The sequence below is a fragment of the Camelus ferus genome, chromosome 7 (assembly GCF_009834535.1).
Source record: "Camelus ferus isolate YT-003-E chromosome 7, BCGSAC_Cfer_1.0, whole genome shotgun sequence".
Classification (NCBI taxonomy): domain Eukaryota; kingdom Metazoa; phylum Chordata; class Mammalia; order Artiodactyla; family Camelidae; genus Camelus; species Camelus ferus.
Window position 1 is genome coordinate 35,172,473 of NC_045702.1, and position 26,846 is coordinate 35,199,318.

At 35.2% G+C, this 26,846-nt stretch overlaps 1 long non-coding RNA gene across 1 annotated transcript in view; it reads right to left on the minus strand.

The window, feature by feature from the left end:
• Positions 1 to 26,846, minus strand: part of LOC116664884 — a 668,708-nt gene that overhangs the window by 96,591 nt on the left and 545,271 nt on the right. The window contains exons 12-14 of the long non-coding RNA XR_004321387.1: positions 17,966 to 18,070; positions 7,142 to 7,223; positions 6,489 to 6,674 (exon numbers count right to left, since the gene is read on the minus strand). This is a non-coding gene — a long non-coding RNA (uncharacterized LOC116664884). The remainder of the gene's footprint in view (positions 1 to 6,488; positions 6,675 to 7,141; positions 7,224 to 17,965; positions 18,071 to 26,846) is intronic.

The window sequence follows — 26,846 nt, forward strand, 5'->3', positions numbered from 1 at the left end:
AGGAGCTATTGAAAATCTTCAGACAACTTGAGAGGTGAATACTACTAATTTCTGTATTTCCGGTTTTTTTTCTTAAAAAGTATATACTTTAAGATTAGAAAAAAAGGAGTTGAATTTTTTATGAAAAAGCAAACAAACAAACATCTCTGGCTTGTTTATTATTTTATTTTAGTAGAATATTTCTCACTTGTCTTGCTTAATTAACTAGTCAAGTCAGTACTTTGTTATTTTAGCAAAGATGAATAAATCTGAGAATTAATGACTATGCATAGGGAATATTCTTGGATAGCATGACCTTGATTTTAATGTGTCTCTAGAAATGTGGATATTAAATGAGCTGGAACTTGTTTATTTTTCATCATTTGAAGAAATATTTATTCTTACCTGATGTACTTGCTCCTAAAGCTCTTGAGATTTTTTGTTCTACTTTCCTATCAAATGACAGCTTTGAAGTGTCTACTTCACTTGAAAAGTAGTGCATACATTGTAAATGTTTAAATACAACAGGAAAAAAAAAAACACCATTCTGATTCCAGTTTGAGGTACAATTTAAATTTTAAAATGGTATTTTAATCATTGTTATGAGGCTATTGTAACCAGTCATCAGCTCCCCCCACTCTGATTCCTGTGTTCAGACAGCAGTATTTTCCATTTTTGCAAAGGATTCTCTCATCTCATAGCATTTCTGATAATTCACAGGCTCACATACCCACTTAAAAATCTCTTACACATTTTCCTTTCGCTAAATTCTACCTTAAACTTTCCGTTACTAGAGACTGATTTTTTTCTTCTCTTTTCTTCTCTGCACAGAGTTTTCCTGGCCCCTCTCCATTTATTCCCAATATCTTTTTATTCCTTTTTTCCCTTTAATGCTGAGAGATTAAATTGAGCCTCAGTTTTTCTCCACAACTCATGCCAAAGCCTCAACAAAGCAAAAAGTTTCCAATGAACAAGACTGTCCTGAATTTTAAGGCATTTTATTAAGCTTAAATTTTGGAGTCTGATTCCCTTCCTCAAACACAAGTGTTCTTTCCTAATACACAGTGTACTCTCCCCAAAGGGAATTTGGTAAATTAGGATTTCTCTGTCCTTTTCCACCATTAATTTAGCCCAGTAATGTTAAAAAATGCGGATGTTGGACAAGTGTCAATGTCACCTGTGACCATGATAAAAACAGATTCTTGGGCCCTAATCCAAACTAGAAATTCTAGGAGTTTCTCTACTGACTCTGAGGCATGCAAAAGTTAACACACAATGAGTATAATCGGAAGCAACAGAAAAAAGTGTAGAACGTGTGATCTCAAAATATATTTCTATGTGATTAGGTTATATTAAGAATGGCAGCAGAGGGATGGGAATGGGGGTGGGATTGTGGGGAGACACCTCTACACTCAAAGCCGAATTCTTTCTGGTCATGCTGCCCTGAGCTTGCCTCTTCCCTCGCTTCAATATTCAGTAGCTCTCTTGAGCCTGTATGTTCTACCCCACCTTCTTCCTCTATCACACAGTTCACTTTAATTCTCTGCTGGATGCCTATATACCTGGCTTGGATTCAAATCTACCTTGTCGGAAACTTTTCCTGTGCTTCCCACAGGCAGAGCTCATCCGACCCCCAGGTGAGACTTAACTACTGCTCAAGGTCTCCTTTCATCATTTTCCTAGTTTCCTGCTTCTGTAGCCCTAAACCACCTGATAACTTCAAGATCCCAGTACAATTTTACCAATCCTATGAGGCATTTTATCATTGAAATAAGTTAGCACACCTTCACCACCAGTACAAAACTGGTCTCATTTTGCCAGTCCAATAATAGGGAATGGATCTAATCAATGGACAATACAGTTGGACTCCAAATTCTTAATTAATTACTAAAAATTTTAATTCATGCTTTTTTCTCCCTCCTAGACTCTAATTACTATGACCAAATAGTAGAATTGGGCCAGATTGTGAAGAATCTTGAATATTATATTTTATCCTATACAAAATGGTAATAGTTAAAGATTTTTATAAGAGATTTAGAGGCTGCCATAGGAGTAGGAGGGCAAGGACCACTTGTGGGGAGGTAAGGAGAAAATTTACTTCTTATAGTTATGGAAGCTGGGAAGTACAAGTTCAGGGTGCCAACATGGTTGGGCTCTGGTGAGAATCCTGTTGCTGGCTTTCAGACAGCTACCTTCTGGCTGTGTCCCTCTGTGTGTGTGAGAAAAAAAGCAAACTCTATGGTGTCTCTTCTTATAAGCGCACTTATCCCATCATGAAGGCCATACTCTTATGACATCATCTAAACCTAATTAGCTCCCAAAGACGCCATTTCCAAACACCATCATATTAGGGCCTCAACATATGAATTTGGTGAATGGGGGTGAGGGAAACAATTTAGTTGTTAGCAATAATACAATGTAATATAGCTTCTTTTTGCTTTAATTCATCAACTGTTTATATAATTCAAGAACAGAGGTAAAAGATGTTTTAGTATGTTTACTCAGGCATTTGTATTATCTCACTATTCACTTCACCTGTATTTCTGAATTTTTACCTAGTATTATTTCACTACAACTTAAAGAACTTCATTTAACATTTCATGTAGTATAGTTCTCTCAATAAATTCTCTTGATTTTAGCTTAACTGATAATGTCTTTATTTTACAAATCTTCTCAAAAGAAAATTTTTCCTGGATACAGAATTTTGGCTATTTTTTTTTTCTTTCAGCATTATAGAGGTGGCATTCTTTTTTTTTTTTTTTTTTGATGAGAAATCAACTTTTTTTTTGCTATTCTACTATATGTATCTTGCTTTCTTCCTGTGGCTGCTCTTAAAATTGTCAGCTTATATTTGATTTTCTTTGTTTTAAACTTGCATGTATTTTTTCTAAATTTCTTAACTTAGAATATTAATGCTTTTCATCAGATGTGAGAAACTTTTTTATTGGATAAACATAACATGAAACATTGTGGAAATTTAAGGTGTATATCATGTTACTTTGTAATAATATTTATCACATTACAAAATTATAATATTACTGTCTACATTCATTATACTGTGCATTAGATCACTATGGTTTATTTACTACTTGTTACAAGTTTGTACCCTTAAACATTATGAATTTTAACAGATGTGGGAAATTTCTGACCATTAATTTTTCAATATTTGTTTTCTGACACATCTTATTTTTTCTCCATTTCTAGGTAAAGATTGCTTGGTGTACTCTCATAAGTGACTGAAGATCAGTTAGTTTTTCTTTTTTTTTTTTTTTTCAGTATTCTCTCTATTCTTCTTCATTTCTATTGCTCTGTCTCCAAGTTCATTGACCTTTTCTTCTGATGTATTCATTACTGTTCATCTAATTCAGTCAATTGTCAATTATAATAAAGTAGGTTTTTTTTTTTTTTTAGTTTTACAATTGCCATGTGACACCTTGCTTTTTAGCTTTCGTTTCCTGCTGAGATTCCTCAGCTTTTCACACAATGTGTCTATATTTTCCTTTCTATCCTTTAACATATTTATAATAGCTATTTTAAAGTCCTTGTGCTAATTTTACCATATGGTTAATTTTGTGTTGGTTTTTACTGACTGCCTGGTCTATAGATTTTCTTCTTATTCATGCCTAGTACTTCTAAACTGTATACTGGATAATGTAGATGGTACACTTTACAGAGCCTGCATTATGCTGTCTTCCTTTAAAGGTTGTTGTATTTAGTTCTGGCAGGCAGTTTAACATTTGAAAATCCTCTTGATTTTATTAAAGGCTTGCTTTTATGCTGTGTTAGGAGGGGTGTATTTTATTTTGTCCTTAGCCCTAGACCACAGCCTTTATTCTAGTGCATGCTCCTGACTCCTGAAATACAATCTTTATGGAGTCGCACTGAATGCCTGAGGTAATCAGCAATTCTCTCCACTCTATCTGGATTGGAACTCCAACATCATCTACATTGACTAATCTCTGGTACTCTGAGCTATTTCCAGCCCTTCAGCAGCCAATCCTTGTTAGATCTTGCTGAATTTTGCTCTGTGCATACTCAGGCCAGCCTCTGACCAAACACCTGAGGGTGACCTCCTCACAGACCTCTGATGCCTTCCTCTGCTCAGCAGCCTTTCCTCATGTGCTCTGCTCCAAAGTCACCTCAGAAGTTTCAAACTTTGATCTGTACCACCTCAGCTTAGCAAGACTGTTACTGACCTCTTATGCTCTACCTCCACACTGCGATGCCAGAGAGCTCCCCCAGGGAGAAAGCCAATATAAACATGAGGCTTAACCTGCATGTTTCATTTCTCTTGAGGATTCACCACCCTTTGCTGTTTGTTGTCAAATGCCCAGGATGGAAACATAGTCAAATACCAGTTAACCCATCATGGCTGAAAGAAAAGTTCTGAGTCTTGTTTTGAATTGTATTTTTTTCAAGCTCTCACTTTTATATGCATTTTGACTATGTCTAGCAATCCATAACTTTCTAATTTGCTGACTCTAAACATTTTGGAACCTTTGTGGTAGGCCAGACTCCCTAAGAAGAGGAGTCTGTGCTAGGAGCTTGGTGAAAGGTGTACTCAGGAGAAGGGGCGTGAGGGAAGCAGGATGGCAAGGAAGACAAGCCAAGCAAGGATGTGGTTTTGCCCAGAGACTAGCTTCAGCCTGGTCCCACGGGAAGCTCTGGAATGTCAACTAAACACAGAGTTGTTCTCCACTGTGAGGCAAGGGGGCTGGGCTTATGCACCTCACGTAGGGCAGCTGCTGACTGATGGCTATCCGGGGCAGTGGAGGTGGGCAGTTTTGGGGTGGTACTGTACAGCTTCCCATGCTTGCTCCTATTTAGCTGAGGGAAATTTTCTGATAAAGGGGATAACTTTGAGCCTTTAGCAGTGAAAATCCATCCTGCTGGTGAAAGGAACTTGAGCAGGCAAAAAAAAGAAATACAAAAGAAAGAAAAGAAAAGTGGAAAAAATCCACTAAAGTCTTATAAACCAAATAAATAATTTTTAGATATAGACTCTAAACAGATTGTAAATAAAAGCAGCACTAGGACTTAGTCTTAGCTGCATTGTATAAGAAGCCTTTTCAGATCTAGGGTTCTTCTATAGAGTTGAGTTTGTTGAAAGAGTAGAATAATTCCGTATATCTTGCAAGATATATTTTTACAGCTCTGTCTGTAAACCACATCTCTAGTTAGTCTGAGAACATCTAAATTATTCAAGTTAACCCTGAACACTTTATTTGAATATCTAATGTCAGTTACTTTTGTTAAACATTAGAGAAAGTTTTGTATTTCTATTTAAATTGAATAAAGTTTTAAATTTGAATAATTTCCAATTCTGAGGCGAAACTCTCTAAGAAAAAAACAATAACTTTGATACCTTAAAATTAGCAATTCACATTTTTACAAGGATAACAGAATAATCAATTTTCTTTATGAACAAGTATTCCCTTTGTAAAAAAAGAAGTGATCTCCAGAGAACGCCTTAAGTTATTGTGTGTCTACCTACAAGTAGCATATCACTTACTTATTAGTTTTGCCATTGTGATTAGCATCATTGTTGGTGATAACTGCAATCATCCGCTTATTTTTTCTCGTGTATTTAGAATGCTTCTGAGTGACAGTCTTCTTTTTAAATACAATTTATTAAAGAATATTTTGAAAAAATCTCAAAATTAGATTTTTACACTTAACATCACAATAACTGAAACTATTCAAAACACATTTATGCTAGTTGATTTTGCTATTTATTGAGCATTCACCATGTTGCATGCCATGCTCTTTCTGTTTTTTCTTTCTTCCCTAAAGAGATGGAAATCATTTTATTCAACTCTAGCCAGCAAAGAATTCTCACCAAAGATGTATGAATTTATGCACATTTACAATCTTCTGAGGATGATATATAACACCTGTTTTCAATTAAAGTGAACGAAATACCCTGTATAATGCATGTTCTGTCAGAAAAGCAATATGGGAAATGAACACGAACATTCCATGAGGCTGCTACATCACTTCATATTGAAAAGGTAGGTCAATCAATCAATATTTGAAAAAATTACTGGTGCTCATTTTATGTGAAATACTTCACTACATGTTTAAAGGGAAACACAACAGGGAAACCTACTTCTCGAAGTTTCTGCATTATAATTGGTGGCATCCTCGCATAATAGGAGCCAAAAAGAAGATGAAGAAATGCTTCCCTTGGACACCTGAGCGGGAGGAAATGGTACTGTCAGACAGTGAAACTACTGAGACTTTGAGTAGAAGAGAGAACACCTGAAAAGGAAGAGGGGGTGCCTTTCCTTATATCTACTTAGGATACAGGTAGAGGGATGCTTCAGAGAGGGGAAAAAACATCCATCTATTAAGTAATGGGGGGGAAGCCATAAAATAAGTTACACAAAATAAGCAAATCATCACACACCTACAACCTTGAAAATAAAATTTCAGGAGTCTGCAGAGCAGAATGTTGCACACCTTCTAAGAGGATTCGTAAGGTTAGCCCTGTAGCCTCTGAGACTTACCCTGAAAGGCTTCTGTGATCATTAATCCACTTCCCAATGAGTAGTCTTGACAGATTCAAGGATGAAAATCAAGAATTGGTCAACTGTCAGTCTCACTCCTTGCCTGGCAATTCATTTGGCATTGTGCAGACCTGTCCACGGAGCTTAGCATGAAAAACGCTGTGAAGAGTGCTTGAAATTGAAATGCTGGAAATTTCAAAAGACTTCAATGTTAGTTGAGTTAGCCCAACCTCGTTTTCCTGGTCAGTAAAGGCTTTTCAGACAATAAAAACCTACATTTTAGTGGTGTATTCTATAGAAATACAAGAATCTTTACATAAGACATCTGTTTTAATTAAAGCTGGAAAATGGAATGCTTCATTGGAAAGACAAAACTATCTCCCTTCTCAGCTTTCTAGTCTGTAGGTAGTTCCCTGAATTTAAAATCAGAAATGTTTAAGCGGTAAATGCAACACGTTGGCAGACTTCTCCAGCCTTCTGAAATATCGGAGAGTCATTTACATTTGATGTGTTCTCATGTCTTTAGCGCTCAATCCACCTTCTAAGGAGCCAGAGCGTCTTTCTAAGAATTCTGCCAGAAATCAGATACGTCACCACTCGTAATCTGCATTATGTTTTAGGCAGCTAACCACTGAGGGCTTTGTCAAACTCACCTGGGAATTTGGAGTACACCCTGTCAGGGGGCCAATGACAGGTAAAGAAAACGAACAGGAACTGGGCATCCCACCAAAGTATCTGGGAAAGGAGAAAACAGGGATGGTGCTCAGTCAGCATCCTGATTAGAGAACATTAGTATTAAGCCTAGGAAAAACAAAATCAACGTACAAGTCCAAAGGCTGAGAGAGGGTCGGAAAAATGCAGACATAGCCTCAACCCAGATCTCTGAAATAGGAGAAGGGCAGTGGGGTGGGTGTGAAGCAGGGCTGACCCCTGCAAAAAAACTACTACAAATGTGACTGGTGTGATCAGTTTAGTGTTCTTTGCTGCTGAGACATGCAGCAAGTTTCAAAGGGTCAGGTATGAAGTCAGCATGTAGAAGTAACAGGAAAGTTGGAAATCTATGAAATTAGATAACGCAGTAAAGGTTTCCACTATGATATGTATATCCCAATGAGAAAATTCAATTTTATTATAGTGCCTGGTATAGAACTAGATTTCAAAGCATTTTGTCATTAAAATCCTTGCTTGCCAAACTCGCTTCATTTGTAGAGCTAAGGGTTAAATATTTACTTAAAAATAAATAGCATCATTTAATATGCCTTACACTAAAACTACTTTCCATAACTTCCATAATATCCATTATCGTAGCAGTCATATGTACTAGGATGTGACTGGCCACTTGGATACGGTACCTATGTTGCCATCTACTGGAAACTACGTCAAATTGCATATGGACACGCCAGACCAGAGAGAATGCTGCTTAAAGAGTTCAACTCTACATACAGTGACATAATGGGGAAAGTTCTGGTGGACGACATGGTAAAAATAAGCAGTGTGTGAGAACTCTGCTGTCAGTTCTTAATGAGTACCAACAGCCTGTGTGAATTTCTTTGTTCCTGTCTGATGTGATTTTGTTGGTGCAATCAACTCTTCACCTGATTGTTCTAAATGTTCCATTTTTGACACATCGGGCTGCTTGAAAAGTTCATTAATAAAGTAAAAGGCAATTTATATTTATTCCATAAGGAAAATTATAAATACTTCTTAAACTCATGTTTTATTCTGAACACTGATATTCTGATGATGTGTCTTCTCATTATTCTTCTCACAATGTTTACTCAAAAGAAATAGAAAGAAAATGCCGTGTGTCATAAAAAGTATAATTCAAGACAAATAGCACAGATATTTGAAAACAATAAAAAATGTAATATAATGCATCAAAATGTAGACTATAAAATTCACTTTGTTGTACTGATAATAATTTAGATCCAAAAAGATATGGTGATTAAAATCACAACCCTGTGATGGAAACATTTAGGATAAGAATACCCAGCCTGGGGTAGAATATGATTTAATTTAATCTTAACCACACAGAGACTTTTCAGAGGTTTTAATTGTCACTAAATTGTTTAAATAAGCTCTTGAGAATCTGGAAACCATTTAAACAAATCAAATTAACAAATATGTTTTTAGTACCAACAATGCATGATACACATTTTTGTACCAAAGAAGTAAGATTTCTTACTATAAAAAATGTACTGATCCCATATAACATGTATCAAAAATTATTCTATTGTTATATTACTTTGTTTTACATAATAAAGCACAACTATCAGAAACCTTAAAATACTGGGAATTTTACACTCTTCTTTATTGGAAATTGACAAATGTTAGGAAGGCAGATAGCTCAGTATCTACCATCTATCCACCACTGTAAACACTGCAGAAGAGATTTGTATTCACAACAATGCTACATATGCTTCTGTCTTCTGATCTTTGAATTATGCTTCTTAAAATATATCGCATCAGTCTTGAAGAGTTATCTGATGGCACAGATCCTTGAAAGTGTATCTGACTCATCCCATTGGCTTCAGCTGGAAATGCACGAACGTCATGCTAGACAGGTGAGTCTTATTATTCAATAACTACACAGTAGCAGAATCCAGGAATTCTCTTCCAAGTAAGTTCATCTTTGAATTCAATGACCTTTGCTATCAAAACAGCCCTTAATATACGTGACTGGTTTTATGCTGCTGTAAGTTAAATTTATTTCCTCAGAGGAAGCAGAGGACCACATGATATTGTATACTGAAGATACTATCAGTGAGTTCCATGGGATGACACATAATCACAATTACCCTCACTAAAAATCTCTTTCATGTCAAAATTAATGTTCAAATATTAGATTTATATTATATGCTAGTCTCGGCTTTCTCCTTTAAGAAAGAAATCTGTTCATTTATCCACATAGATCCCATTCTATATTGCAAGATTATTGCTTTTAAGCTTAGGAGAAGAGTTTCGGTATCCTGTTTTAGCTTCAGCATTCTGAGGAACAAATTATGAATTCTTTACCTGGATTTCAATTACTGATTTCCCTTAGTATTTTTTTAAAATATTTTTATTGAGTTATAGCCATTTTACAATGTTGTGTCAAATTCCAGTGTAGAGCACAATTTTTCAGTTATACATGAACATACATATATTCATTGTCACATTTTTTTCCGCTGTGAGCTACCACAAGATCTTGTGTATATTTCTCTGTGCTATACAGTATAATCTTGTTTATCTATTCTACATTTTGAAATCTCAGTCTGTCCCTTTCCTTTAGTATTTTGGATTCAAGTCTTTCTATAGTGAGACAACAATAGATTCATTCCCCCAGGAGATTTACTCTTGGTTATATATTAGTTAATATCACAGAGAAATGCTATAGAGAGTAATATCCAGCCAAAAAAGTTCAACTTGTAGAGAAAAAGTCTGGGATGACTTTCTAAAGGCTACATTTGCCTTCCCTAAAGTTATGAAGAAAAGCAAGACAACATCTTTTAAATATTCCCCATTGCCATAGTACACTGATCCTGCGTAAGAGTCTGGGTTTATAACTGAAATACCTCTATTTTAGGGCAGAGCATCAAGCTTAATGATGTAGCTCAATCGAACTGAATCATCATCAGATTTTGTGACAGTATCTTCTAGAGATATCCAATCAAATCTATCACTGGTACTTTTGCCCACATCACTTTTGGTAGTCTTCTTTTCTGATTTATTGATCTCAGTCTAAGAAAAACAGCTTATCTTCCCTAACCACATCAGCCTGGCCTGGTACACAAAAACTCATTCCGAATGATGATCTCTTTATAACTAATGCCATACAGTGTGTAGTAAGTTAATTTTATGTTTTATTCTCTACTTTTCTATTCCCTTCGATTTACCTGCCTTCAATCCAAAATGCAAAAGTGCTTAGGAAAAAAAATACACTTGGATTATATAGCAGATCATCCAATTAGAATAGTAGATATCACTCATTAAAACATTTACCCAGCTGATGGATACATTCAATCAGCAAGCCTTTCTACAGCATATGCAGTACACTTTGCTAGGTGCTACAAGTTCGCAGGTAAATGTGTTCTTTCAAGCGAAGTAGATATTTTGGAGAACAGTTATGCCTGAAACATATAAATGCATTTGGTTCTTTGAATTAATGTCTTCCTAAAATACAAGTGTTTTATTTTATGTCTAGTGTATTTTAATAAGCATTGTGTTTATACACTCATATATCAATATATATTCATGCGTATATGGATACATGCTGCATGTGTAGGTGAAGTTTGCTGATTTTCAGTGCAGTAGATGGTTTCATTAAATAATAATACTGTAATCTTTTTTCTTCCATTCTTGATAGCCATTTATGTTACTTCTAGTTTTAGTGATTATAAATAATGTTGCTATGAGTATTTCGTGACAAATTTTGCTGCACATGTGTACCCACATTTGTTGAAAGTAGAGTGGAATTTCAAAATCATAGAAAATGTCTACTTTTAAGGTTAATAGATTACACCAAATGGTTTCCCAAAGTGCTTATACAAAATTTTACTTCCACCAGCAGTGTATGAGACACTGTTGCTTTAAATTCTTGTAAAAAGTCGGTATTGCCAATCTTTATAGCCATTCAGGAGGATGTTTACTGTTATACTGTAGTAGTTTTGATCTGCATTCTCCAACGATTCATGAGATTGCACACTTTTTGTATTTTGTTGGCCATTTTGATATATCCTGCTTTGTGAAGTGCCTGTTCATTTGGATTCTGTGTTTTTCCAAAGATTTGTAGTCTTTCTATATTCTGGATATGAGTCTTCTCTAGATTACATGGATTGCAGATATTTTCATTCCTTTTTTCTTTCTCTCTCAATGGGAAATTTCAGTACATAATTTTAACGTAGTCCAAGTTCCCAATCATTTTTATTGTTAATGCTTTTAGGAGTCCTGTTTAAAAGTATTTCTCTACCCAACAGCATAGAGATGCTCACTTATGTTTTCTAAAATATTTCATGTTTTGCCTCCCAAAGTCTACAGTGAATCAGCGATTGTTACTTTATATATGGTGTGAAAAAAGGTCAAGTTATTTTTTTCCCATATGGATATCCACTTGGCATCGTTCCATTTGTTGAAATGAAAATCTTCTCTAACTAATCTACAACGCCACCTTTGTACCATATAAAATTACATATATTCATGAGGCTGAAAAATTTTACACATAAATATCTGAACTTGTAACAGTTCTCTAAAACCTGTGTTTCCAAATTTTTCTTCATATTGCCTCACTGAAACAGTGTTTAAAAGTATACATGATTCAGAACAGGTGACTCCCAGTTTTCCTGGAAATTCAAAGCTCACATGATAGTTAAAAAGCTTTCTACCTTATTCATTGAATCATGTAAGTTCTAGTCTTGAGAAACCCACTGTGTAATTTTATGTAGTATAAAGTTAGTATTTATGGTAAGATTCAGTGAAGCTATATTAAAGGTAAATCAACCTTCAGAATCAAAGGTACCTCATTTCCATCAAGCGTTATGTGGATGATGGTCTTTCTCTCTGTAAAATGTGTGCTACATTTTCATTAACCATAAAAACACATTAAAAACTCATAATTAGGGCAGTAATGATGCCTTTTAAATAGTGCTAAAAAGTTTAAAAGTACAAAACCTCTCAAAAGGCTTATATAATATGCAAAATAAATTATTATGCCACTTCATTTAGTGAATATTAAGTAAGCTTCTTTAGCTACTTGTGCCATCAGTTTATTTCACTCAGCTGAATAGTCTAATAATATTTTCATTAAATATTTATATGAACAATCAAACACTGCAAATGAAGAGCGTATCCCTTGACATTCAAGACGGTTTCCAGGCTGGTATCAGCAGTTTGTTATGTTGGGAAGGCTCATTTGCTATGGCTTAGAATGATGTTTTCCATTAGCTTCAAGTATCTTATGTCTGACCTTAGAATAAAGGCTATTCATCATGTCTTCTAATTCCTAAATTTTATTTCTTCATTGAGAAAGTACTGACGATAGAAAATTAAGTGCATTTAAAAGCTGGGGTCAGGTTCTACTAATTCAGCCAAGGAAATTGATTAACACAGCTCATTTTTTTAAAGCATTAGAAAATATACTCTTTGGTCTTATATGTCTAATATCATCCTGTTCATATCACTTAATTTATATTTCCATTAAGTAAAGGTGAGTCTAATATTTGACTTCAGCTCTATGTGTGATTTTTCAATTTATAAATTGCATGGCGACTGCAATTTAATTGTAATATTTAATTTTAAATCCTACAAGTGTAGTCACATGCTAAGTCTGTGTGTTTCTCCTAAAATATTTGTCTTTCTTTCACAGCTACTACTTGAGATCACTGGAAGTTAATATCAAAATGATCCTGTACATTATCTAGATTATAAATCTAGAAATTTGATTCATATCATGAGTTTCAAATAGATACAAAACTTCTTGCGTGGCCATTCTAAGTACTTAGTAAGTTAAAACTAAAACTTTAAAAGGTAATAAATAATTATCTTTATTATACAATCCTGTACAATGTGGGGTTATAAATGTGTATAGCTACAAGCTTGGATGTACACATAAAAGCTACGTTATTTTATTTGAAGCAAATTAAATATGACTTCTTTGCATCCCTGTGGTTAAGGAGAAATTTAATACAGATCATTATAGGGCTGATCCACGTGCAGCTCAGCGCCACATGGAGGCCCCAGGTGTCTTTCACAACTTCAGGCTCCTGTACACTGTTTACTGATACGGGATGCTTTCCAAGCCTGCACAGCTTCTGTAGTCTGACTGTTTCGCTACAATCTGTGATCTGTACGGGCACAGGGGATATATTCGATGAAGACAGAAACCCTGGTTCTAGCATCAAGCCTTTTAGTCATAGCAAATAGACAGTATCTTCCAACCTCTCCAGCGTCTTGCAAGGGCCTGATTCATTATCCCCAGTTGTTCTGGAAATCACAGACCTTAAGGCAAGCCCGCTTGTTGCAAAATATATATATATATATATTTCCAATCCTCACCCTATAATCACCCACTCATCACACCCCATTATTTACTGAGAACATAGCATAATGGCCTCAATAAGTTGTGTTTTGTACTAGCTTGAGTGACCGTATTTGTCATTCAAACCAGAACATTTGGCGGGGAGGGGGGGAGAGTAGGAGGTATCAATAATCATAAGGCAACAGATGGCGCTGGTTGTCTCAAATTAGGCTCCCCAGAAGCAGACCCTAATTTATATTAAAGTGACTTCTTAGGATGTATTCCCAGGAAAACTTGGGAGAGAACTGGGGAAGTAGAACTGCGATGGGAGAGAGGCCAAGCAAGAATGTTGCACCAGCAAAGTCCCAAGGGAGTGCACTTACCAGCTAGAGTACAAGACATCCAGTTAACAATGGATTTTAAGTAAAACAATAATTAATTTTTTGTGGTATAAATATGTTCCAAATATTGCATTGGAGATACTTATACCAAAAAATAATTCCTTCCTGGCTGTCTTTTTTTTTTTTTTTTTTGCTAAATTTGGCAACCTTACCCACGAGGTCTCTGGAGAAAGAGTGTAGGTCCCACCTAAGAGGGCCAAGGGATAAGGGAGCTAGTGTATTTAAACCTCTGCATCCATCAGTCACTGGCTAAGTACAGCTCTGGATGAATATAATTCCCAGGCAATTCCGTTTCTCCGAGTCCTCGGGCAAAGCGGCTCATAGGAGTCTGAGGGTAGTCTTCCCACAGAGAGACACAAGTTCTGGCTGCTGCATAGAAGCCACACTGGGAGCTTCCATGCACAGAGATGGCAAGGAGATCTGAGGGGGTCTGGGCAGAGCACTGACAGCACCTGCTGCCCTCACACGACCCCGTGAAAGCTGAGCTGTGTGGTCATCCTAAGGACAGCTAGCAGTCTATGCTTAGGGCTTGAAAGAGCTCCCGAGACTAAGAGGTAGAAACACTTTTTTTGGAGTTGGTTGGCGATAGGGTTCTTCGAGAACACTGGAAACAACAGTACACCCTCCCACTCGCTCACAATTTTACATCTCAATAAATTACCTTGCCATAAAAATTAACTAGAACACATACTCTCCATTTTTTAGATATGGAAGTGGATTTATTCCATAAAGATTATTTTAACTTAGAAATAGAAAAGGTCATGAAATGAAGCTTCTTGCTTTATTTTCAGACAGATGTAGCCATTTACCATATATTATCATCTCATAAGTGGGACTAATATGCACTTTGTTTACTATCTGAAGATTAGTTGGCGCTTCATGTGGTAAAGACGACAATGGCTCTCCCAATTAAGAGTGAACAAACTCAGAGTATGAGACATAACTTGGAATAAGCTTGCATTTCCTTTTAGATTCTTCTGGTAATTCTATATCTTGAGCTTAATATATAGGCCTCCTAGATAATTAGGATGCTAATTACTATTGGAGTTTTCCTCTTACCCTAAGGACGTGTACGGTTAAATTATTCTGAAAGTTAACTACAGTTTTCTGACTCCTTGGGGTGAGTCAAGAAATAGCATAATGAAAATTTGCTTCCAGGTTCAGAAGAAGGCCTTCTTCTGTAATATATAATGCCTAATTATTCAAGGTAGAAACATCACTGTTTTACATAGATAATATACAGTTTCCATTTTACCACTGAACTTGGCCATCAATTAGCTTGTTGAATCTGTTAGTGCCTGCATGTAAATATGTATGTAATGTACAGTGGTACATGGAATAGTAAAATGGTAAGATAATTAGACTGACCTAGTAGAGACATTGCTTAATAGCGTTATGTAGCTCATCATGATGTATCTTTCTTTTAGGAAATGTGAAAAGTAACTTTAAGTCCAGAGCCTTAATGAGGATGTACCCTTTCTGGTGAGCCAGAATGTATAGCTCCTCCTCTCTTCATAGCCATGGCACCAGAGGTATGTCTGTCATTGCAGGATACTGAATGCTCTTATACAGGAAAAATATGGGACAAGTTGTTCCTTGAGCAGGAAAACAAACAAACAAACAAACAAATCTTGGCCCCTCATGACTGATTTGATTATATCCATGTTTCTTAGCTTAGTCTGCAAAGTCCGTCTTGACCTAGCCCCTGCCTTTTTCCTGACCTCACCTTCTGGTAGTTCCTTTTTAAACACAGCATACTCAGAATTAACACTATATCTTCCCTTTGCTAAAACTGCTTCATCTCACTGTAATGTGGTCACTACCTCCTCTCCTCATGTCCCCTGGCTAATAGATACATATCCATTAATCCTCTATTCACAGCACACACTCCAGGAAATCTCTGCTTTTTCCCAGACTTCGTTAGATATTTCATCTCTTCTCTCCTAATGTACAATGTGTATACTATTTTCACAACCTGACGCCCTGGTGTACTACTGAAGCTGAGAATAAATAACCACTAGCTGAGGATGAGAAAATGTCTCTTCGATTTAAATACAAGTCTATTTCATTCTAAGTTGATTTTTAAGTAAGGTTATAATGCAGGTAATTATTAGCTGGTAGATTTATATAATGTATTAATACCATAGTTAAATGAAAATAAGAAATTTCACTGTAGAGATTTTTTATAGGTCTATCTTTAACAAAGAGATGTTATAATATACACAACTTTTTACATCTTATTTTAATCATTTTTCACATTCATATATATACATAAGCATAGGCATATATGTAGAAGCAAATGATTATAGTAATTTTATAATGAGAATAAAATAATTATTCATGTATGCTTGTCTGCATCACCCTATGCCTTAAAAGTTAAAGTAGGCAGGATTAAAAACTTCTTTAAGGGTTAAAGAAGACAATTGATTAGCTCTATCAAAATCAATTAACAGTGATATTTAGAATGTCAGACTAAATCCAAACACTCTGATCTGAAATTTTTTAATTCCTATGAAAAGAAAATTTCATTTAATCTTATCAAAAAAAAAAAAAAAAAAAGGTTGCCTAAGACCAATAAACCTAGATCTGGATTCTGGTAATCAAGGATTATGCCAATCGTCAAAGCATTAGAGAATTTTTCTCTCTTATTATTTAATTAGAATCTGGTAATTGTCATTTTGCTCATAAATTAAATTCTTTGAGGCACATTAGATGATACTCTAACATTTAAATAATGCGTTTCATCTTTAACATAATTTATAAACATGAATTAAGTAATCTTCCAAAGTGGCTATTTGAAAATTTTATCTCCCTTGAAAGTGATTATGCTTAGAATTTCTACTTAGTGGCATTGTATTTAATTTTCAACCATTACACTTCACAACTAAACTAATCCATCACTTTCTCCCCAATTACCATTTACTCTGATACTAAATGAGATAAGCTTTAAATGCTTACATAGTAATTTTATCAGGGACTTGGACCAGTGGACTGTTTTATCCTTCATATCGAGTTCTCGTGCTTCTAGGGGAATTCTCAATGGTGCAGTTCTATTCCTTGGAAATAAAGTGAACAATGGTCTTTAATACCATTCTTTAGTAGGACAAAATGTTCATCACTAACAGTATCACATAGGTGCCGTTATGTTTTATCTTTCCAGTTGCACTGAAGGAACAGAGACTCATTTAGGCAATGCAAATAATGGGGATTTATTAAGAGGGTACACTGGGAAGTAGGAAAGAAGAAGAAACATGTTTGTGAATGTCACATTAAAAATTCCCCCGAAGAAAGATAAAGGTGTCTTTTTTTGTGCTTTTGGTATACCTCTACACTAAGCCATAGTTTACTAGCTTTTTACAGTCAACTGGTTATAGACCAATCAACTGTTGGCCAGAATGGCAGGGTAACATGGTACAAGGCATGATAATCTTTGTATAAAGATTTTCTCACCAAATTGCTGAATAACCATCAAATTCTTAGCAAATATCCAAAGGGGAAAAAGTAAGAAGCAGGCATCTGAGCTTTATCAGAAGAAAGGCAATGCAACCCTCAATGAAAATGAAACTTCAGAGTTCTTCCAGCACAAAAATAATAATTTATAGAGTATTCACTATGTGAGGTGTGCATTACATACATTAATTATTTTATTTAATCATTATAAGAAAGGCAGATACTGCTAACCTCACGTTACAGATGAGACCGAGAAACATAAGGATCTTTATCAGTTCACAGCTAGTATTAGAACTAGAATATCAACTGAGGTTTGGCTGATACTAAATCTAGTTCTTTCCTCAGTGGTACCACACTGAATTTCACAGTAATTATAAAATCAATGAATGGTTATGGGGATACTCTCATGCTGATTAATCATGTGGGCATGCAACACTTTCTTATTCTAGTTAACTTGTATATTAAAGCTGAGTATACTCTTCTCCTATATGAGACAGAGGGGGAGCAAAAACTATACATATTCAAGGATATAAAAGAAATAATTATTTTTTCTATGGCTCAGAACTAATGAGAGGCAAAAGTCAGTGCACGCAGCAAAGACAAGATCATTAGCAACAGAGTCAGGGAATGAATACCTTATCCCATGTCCTGTGTCTCCCCAGCTGATGCTTCTTGAATGACCCCCTGCTGCCCCTTTGCCTGCTGGCCTTCCTGCTGAACAGCCAGAATTCATTTTATAGCTAGGAGAAAAAATATTAATAGTTCAAGTTACAGCTAAATCAAATATACTTTGGTCTGCTGCACATAGCATTTTGTTCTCTATGGAATAAATTCTGTGTTAATAAATATCTCTTAGGAAACCACATACAACACCCATTGACTCCAAGAAGAATTTAGACCTTTGATCCTAGGTCAGAATAGGTTAAATATTAAAAGCGCCTTCTCACTAGTATTCAGCAAAACAGTACTAAGATAATAATATAAAAAAGAAACTTTTGACTTTACTTATTAAGGAAAAACCTATGAATTTTCCACATTGCAATCAAGTTTTTATTTCATGGCAAGCCAGTGAAGATGGTAGCAATCAAATAAAACTTAAAAACTAAATGATAATAAAGCAAATTGTATTTTTGGAGCATATCCTCTTCTCCTTTTATTGATACATATTTTGAAAAGTGTTTCTGAACCTGTAAGTTGAGCTATCTGGGGGGAAAAATAAAGCTCACAAAAATACATAATGGCAATAATGTGATTTATGGGCATTAAAGCTTTCAAAAAAAAAAAAATCCCTAAATGATGCCTTGCTTGGTATATCTATTATCTAAAAGGAGGAAGCGCTTCGAAAAGAGTTCTCTCTTATATCTCTTTTTTAAAATATATTTTAAAAATTTCCTCTGAAACCTGAGGGACTATCCATACAATTCAAAAGACTGCAGGAAATACTTGCTCTGACATAGGCAATAAGGATTCCTGTTTTTCCCCAGAGGCTGCAGCAAATCTAGTTCTTTTTTAAGAACTCTTGCCTTCTGGGCCTATGGAATTCTGCTTAAAATGTGTTTTGTCTTATGAGTAATGTAGTTTCACCTACTGCTAACATCTATATAAGGCACTGTACTCCTATGATACTAAAAAGCAGTATTAGTCACTCCAGACCTTCAAGCTAGCACCTCTGTAGGATCCCTCTGGTTAATACCAAGGAACATATTCCATATTCTGAGTCTCCTCTCCTTCCTTCCTCCTCTAGAAAATAGAATTTCTATTTAAAAAAACCAAAAAGTGGTAAAAATAATTTGTTCATTTCCAAAAAGGAAGCTGAATGCAAATCTGGTCTCTTTTGCATAAGATAAGGGGTCAAGTGAATAAGATGTTCTAGCAATAACTCAACTATTAAAGGTTCCATAGAGTAGAATCTACTTATTCAACAACAGGGCATGACTAGATGGTCATTACAAGTATGACTTCTGCTTCCACATCATGCAGGATAAGGGAAATTTGGGGATCATGATGTATCGTTGGCCTCGACAGACAAGAGTGGCAGAAATCCTCCTCTGATCTAGTTGCCACCAGGTTTCTATCATCTCTCTCCTGGGAACTCTAAGACACACTAGCTTTTTTTTTTTAAGTTGAAGTAAAATAGTATGTCACGTTATACAAGTTTCAGGTGGACATTATAATTCAACATCTGCACACATTACAAAGTGATCACCACTAAAGGTCTAGTTACCATCCACCCCTGTACGCTTAACCTTCTTCACTTTTTCAGCCAACCCCACACCTCCTCCTCATCTGGAAAACACCAGTCTAGTCTCTGTAGCTATGAGTTTGGTTTTGTTTGGTTTGGTTTATTTGACATTTTTTTAAAAAAGAATTCTACATATGAGTGGAATCATAAGGTATTTGTCTTTTTTCATCCAACTTATTTCACTTAGCATAATACCCTATAAAGGTCCATCCATGTTGTCACAAGTGGTAGGATTTCATTATTTTTAATGGCTGAGTAGTATTCTAGTGTGTGTGTGTGTGTGTGTGTGTGTGTGAGAGCGCATCCTTTAACTAATTATTATAGTTTTAGTTGATTTTACTACTTTGCCTTTTAATCTTCATACTTGCTTTATAATGACTGATGCATTACCTTTACTATATATTTACCTTTTCCAATACAATTTTTTCTTTTACTTTTTCTATGATTTTTTTAAACTATTTTTCACTATGATACTTTTTCCTTATTAATTAGTGTAATTTCTTTTCAGCTTAAAGAAGCCCCTTTAACATTTCTTGTAAGGCTTAGTGAGGATGAACTCCTTTAGCTTTTGCTTATCTGGAGAACTCTTGATCTCTCCTTCAATTCTGAATGATAACCTTGCTGGGTCGAGAACTCTTGGCTGGAGTTTTTTCCTTTCAGGACTTTCAATGTCATGCCACTGTCTTCTGGCTTGCAAAGTTTCTCCTGAAAAATCTGCTGATAGTCTTATGAGGGTTCTCTTGTATATAACAAGTGTTTTTCTTTTACTGCTTTTAAGATTCTCTACCTTTAACATTTACCATTTTAACTATATAACATGTCTTGGTGTGGATCTCTTTGGGTTCATCTTACTTGGAACTCTCTAGGTGTTCTGTACCTGGATGTCTGTTTCCTTTCCCAGATTAGCAAAGTTTTAGCCATTATTTCTTCAAATAATTTTTCTGGCCCTTTCTCTCTCTCTTCTCCTTCTGGGGTCTCTATGATGCAAGTGTTATTCCACTTAATGTCATCCTAAAGGACCCTTAAGATAACTTCACCTTTTAAAATTCTTTTTCTTTGTGCTGCTCTGTCTGGGCAAGTCCCATTGCTTTATCTTCTAGCTAGCTGATCCAGTCTTCTGCTTCATCCAGTCAACTGTAGAATCCTTTTAGTGTGTTTTTCAGTTCAGTTATTGTATTACTCAGGTCTGTAACGTCTGTTTGGTACTTTCTTATATTTTCTATCTCAGTGGAAGTTTATCCATTCTTTTCCCAAATTTTGTGAGCACCTTTATGTCCATTATCTTGAATGCTTTATCAGGTAGATTGATTATCTCCATTTAATTAAGGTCTTTTTCTGAGATTTTGTCTTGTTTTATCTGAAGCATATTCCTCATTTTGCCTGACCGTTTCTATGTATTAGGCAAATCATGTACCTCTTCCAGTCTTGAAGGAATGTATGGGATATGTTCCATGGGTCCCAGAAGCACAATGCCCCCTGGCCATCAGAGCTAGGTGCTCAGCAGGGGTCCAACTGTGTGGGCTGCATGTGCCTGCCTGACATGATATAGGGGCAGGTGAGGCTCCCAGCAGGGTGCACCTACTGGTGCTTGCGGGTTAGAGCGCAAGTTTCAAAGTGGTACCTGCCAGTGTCAGTATTAGCAAGGTAGAATGAAGTCTCAAAAATGGTGTCTACCAGTGTCTCCCTTCCTAGGGAAAATCTCAGTAAGCTCTTGTTTCTCTGGCAGATGCTTTAAGATTAGTAAATGGTCTCCTTCACTTATGGTCTAGGTTACTTACAATCTGATGATGATGATGATGATGATGATGATGATGATGATGATGATGATGATGATGATGATGATGATTTTGTGCTGGACCCCAGCAAGTCAGCTGCAAAGGACCCCTTTAAGGCTGGGTTCTTCATATACATTTCTATGGTTTTCCTGGATGTATCCTTGTCGGTTTTCAAAGTCAGATGATTTGGTGGCTTATCTCTCCTGCACAGTATCTAAGGGTTGGGGTGCTTGACATGGGGCACAAATTCCTCACTCATATGGAAAACATTCTGTATTTTTGAGCCCCCTCCCAATTGTGGGTTGCTCACCTAGGGTGGATTTCTTTTGGTAAAACTGTGCCTTTGCGTCTCCTACCATCTCAATGCTGCCCTTTTATCATTTGTCATGGAGGCTCTGTTTATCCAGTTTTCAGGGCTTTTCAAAGAAAACTATTCTACATGTGGTGGCAGATTTGTTGGGTCCACGGTAGGAGGTAAATTTAGGATCTTCCTATGGGGCCATCTTGAACCACTAAGACAAACTGACTTTTAATCTCTAGACCTCCTTTCCATTCTCCTTTCTTTTTCATCTCAGACAGGGCAGGAATTTTAACCTCAGGGGTAGAAAATACTGATGCTGACAGTTAAAAAAACTGAATCCTTTTGCCATATGGAATAGTTGAAAATATCAAGAAAAGAAGCTTCCATCTGTTTACATCTCAAAATATTACCCTCACATACTTATTCAGAATGATCTCTTTTCAGCAAATATCTTTGCCTGCTGGAGACCAAAAATGTCAAAGAAATTGGGAACATTTGACATCTCCTTATACAGTAGATGCTTTAAAAATTTAAATCATGGCTCAAATCTTTTAAAGTACTATATAAAGTACATAGGGCAATTCCTGAGACATAATAATATTCAATTAATTTTATATATATATATATTTTATTGTTATAAGTCTAGGTTTACAATTATTTTGAGTAGAATCTGCCCAGGGGAACTGGTCACATTCATAAGCTCTACTTAGGTTGACCTACTTCCCAAGGTACCTCAGCTCCAAAATTACCTTCTTCTCATTGTTTTCAATCTCTTAAGCTGAACTTTAATTTTCTCACTGATTTATGCATACAGCCATTTATTCAACAAATATTCACTGAGGTGGCAAACATTACACATACACACACAAAAATAAAATATTATTGTGCTAATAATAATTAACACAACCCTGCTCTCATAAGACTACAGTCCAGTGAAACAGATAGATATTAACCAAATAATTACCCAAATGTGAAACTGCTATTCTAATATGTGCTAGGAAGGAAAATTAAAACAGACTATACTTTCAGGGAGGTCAGGGAAGGTTGTGCTGCCTGATCTGGGACCTGAAAAAAAAGGTCTCAAATTCCTTCTTCTGATATCAACTAGATAAGAAAGGGTGAAATAGTGCTCCGGGCAGTGAGAATGATATATACAAAGGCTCTGGGGTAGAAAAGAACATGACAAGAACCATGGATTGTAAGAAGTTAGAACAGAGACAAGACAGGAGCACACTGCAAGATGAGGTTGGGGAATAAGACATAGGTGAGAACATCCAGGCTCTTGGGATTTAATATGGACTTTAGCTTGAGATTTACAGTACAAGTGAGGGTTGAAAACATAGGACTGACATGGGCATAATGGAAAATAAAGTGGTGAGTGAATGAGGGGAAGCTGATTGACTGAGGAAATGGCACTTTTCACTTGCACTGAAAAGATATAGATTGCTGAGATGTCAGCTTTCAAGAGGAACAGAATGGTAGCAAGGAAAAATGATGGAATCTAGAAATACTTAGGAAGTGAAGTCAAGATCAGTGCTAATAGATTTCATATGAGATGAAGATGTTAAGAATAATGAACAGATTTCTAGTCTGGGATCTGAGTTGCAAGGACTAGATTGGGAAGAAGTGTTTTTAAACAAGAAAATGGTGTAGGCAGTGTCTTTCCATTCATGGCTTGTTTTACTCATGTGTATAAAATAGTTACGACTCTGAAGGCAGGTTGCCCATAATTCTCTATGTAATTATTCCTCAACTAGAAAAGTACAAAGTTTACTTTGATTTAGTTTCCTTTCCACAACCCATATGATTATTTTATTTTACAGAAGTAATCAGATCCATTTAACAAAATCAGATAATGTTAGCAACTTAAAGGATCTTATGAAATTTCTCATGCCATTCTGACAGAGGAGAAAAGTGAAATAATATCACAAATGTTGGTAAATTTTACCAGATTTTTTTTCCTCTGGCTAACATCAAAAGCAGTACATATGACCTAGCAGTACTCTAGAAGATAGGGATGTACTGGAATGTGTGGCAGTGGTAGAAATTCCTCATTTATTTCTGAAAATCAAATACTTATAAATTAACAAGGACAAGAACATCCCCAGGCCTCTGATGGTATTTTTATGGACTGGATTTCTATTTGTATTTTATTCTAATTCAATCCCACAGCCTGTAAAAGGCACACCTAATTTAAAGTCATTGCTTACATTCCATGTCATGGCACACCCTAAATAAAATTTGATTATGGCCCTACATCCAATAGCATAAACCCATATAAATATATGTAACTTATTTCAAAGTAATAAAGATGTCTTTTACTAGAAAACGATGAGCATAAGTGATTCCTTCTAAACTATGTTAATAATTGAACAGCAAATAACTCTGTTTTGAAGATCAATAAATATATATTCCATATATATTCATAACTTTACAACAATGTAATCCAAGTTAAGCCCCATCTCCAACTTTTACCAAGCATACGTTCTTGCTTTATGAGCATATAGATGACAGTTAAATTACATGTTTATCATTTTCACTGAGAATATCTGGCATTTATAGGTTGTGGTAAAAACAAATTGGGTAATTTTGCTGCCTAAAAAAGACAAATCCACTACAAAAACTAGAGGTTCTTTGCTCTCAAAGGAGGATGGTTTCTGTGTCCAAAGTGAGGAGTTTTAATTTCTTTTCTCTTACATAAAATAAAAGGAATTGCCAACATTGATAAGCTTTGTCTACCAAATTTTTATTAGTAGGAAACATTGGTTCTCGGCTAATAGTAATTTAAGAGACAAGTCTTTCAGTGACTTAAATGGAATAAAATAATTAAAATTAAATTCTGTCTTTTGCTGGCACAATCTGTGTGGCTAACCCCAGGCTGTCCTGAAGCAGACTTATTTTGTATTGTAGCTTGTGACCAAGGTTAGAGGTGTCTCTGAAAGAACAAATTTAACTACGCTTATCACCCAACCAGGGTTCTTTTGCCCTTCTCAAGGGCATTACAATAGAGTTTTGTGTGAACATGATTGCTTTTAGGAAGGTCTGGAAGGTCTAGAGTTTCTCTTTAAATGCTGGACCAAAAGCACAGCTTGACTTTTAGGTCGCCACCTTCTCTTTAGGAAAAGGAGGTGTGAATTAGATCCCACAGAACCTTCAAGTCACATTTAAGCTATGGCACTGCAGAATCCTTGCTAGAGATTCAGGTTCTGAATTGTAAGATAAGTATCATTGTAGATGATCTGCAAGTTCTGTGTGTTCCAGTAAATGATCCAAGCTTAACATGGGAGAGGGGTTTCCTCAATTACAAATTAGACTATGTCTGTAATTCAAAAAAATTTTAACACTCATTTTGTAAATCAGAGAAGCCCTAAATGATATCTTCTCTTTAATAGATCACTAGGACAGTACATTGTGACAGTATTATACCATCAGATTCCATCCCAGCATGATCTAAAGACATTTAACTGGGGAAGTAAAAACAAAATGATAATTAGTCAGCAAGAGTCTCAGTTTTACCATAAGATGGTTTTGTTTGTGATTCAGGGAAAAAAAGAAATTGAAAAAGTATTGATGTAACCAGTGCAGCCAGCTGGAGTTCCTCGGACCCTAACCTCCTAATTCTACCATGTCCACTGCCATCTCTGGTTCCTTTCAGGTTACACATCACACCAGAAGTGTAGCTGAAGCTATTTTTGTTCATACTGCAGGCTTTTATGTTTCATTTAATCACATCCTTTTATTTACTCAGTAAATTTATTAATTTTTTATATGTACCAGAAAAAAAAATATTTGACGTATAGAAAAGGTAGGCTTAATTTTAGCTTTCACTCTTATTACCCCATGATGTATCCTGATATTTAAATACTGTAGGATTCCCCTGCCCTGCACAAAATGTGAAAAAAGATGTCTACTTCTCAGGTTTAGTATAAGAATTAAATGAGATAGCAGAATTAATAGAGTATCCAAAATATTATAAATCTCAAAAAAAGAAAGGGGGCTTCTCCTATCTTGAGCAAAACTTTAAATTATGAATAATCTCTCAAATTTTTTTTGGTTTAAAACCAACATAAACTGCCTAAAAGTCAGCAATAATGAAAATATTACAGTTAATAGCTTACATGACACACCTAAGGCTGTGCTTAGAGAAATATTTAATAATCTAATAATTACTAAACAGAGAAAATAAAATAAGTATACAACCTAATAAGTTAAATAGCAATAAGAAAAGGAGAATAAGTATGTCAAAAAATAATAAATAGCAAATATTGAACTGAAAAATAGATCTTAGTTTAATGTCTAAGAGATGAGAGCGGAGGGAAAATAAAGAATAAAACAGGTAAATCAGTATCTAATTTAAAAAGAGGAAAAAGATAAATACACCAAACATAAAAGATGCAAATTTTCACAGAAGATGATATTAAAGAATTATAAATTACTCATCTCTGGAAAAATTAATTTGCAAATGTAGATTAAAAAATCTAAGATAACTCATTCAAGATAGCATAAAAAATTGAAACCTACGGATTACCATAGAAGAAATAGAGAAACTTGTCAAAGAATAACCTCTCATCTCCCACCTCCACACAAACACATTCGAGTGAAATAGATTCTTCAGGAAATTCATGTAACTCTATTAATTATTTATGTAACACAAAACTATGCTATCTGCATTGCTCAAGAGCATCTTTAACAAATGCAAATATAGGTAAAAGATAAGCAAAAAAATCATAAATAAATTTTATTTCAGACATAAATCCTAAATTAAATATTAGCAAAAGAGTATAAGAGCATAACACAATAATAAAAATCCATTATTAATTAGAGTCTTACTGGATTCAAGTATAATTTGATACTGAAGAAATCTACTAATATAATCTACATAATAATGTAGATTCAAATATAAAATATTTATAATCACATTTCAAATACTACAAAGATATTTGATAAAAATTTAGCATCCATGTTTACCTTAAATAGTACCTAATAAGTTTAAAATTATGGATATTTATTTGACTTAAGATTTATACTTAGATATAAATCTAGAACTTGCAGTATTAATGGGGATAAAGATTTTAATGGGCAATCCAGTGTTCTTGTTAAATTTAGAAACAGTGCAAGGATATTTACTATTACCACTCTTATTTAAAATTTTAGACATTGCAGCTTATGCAATTAGACAAAAGGGAGATACGAAGTAA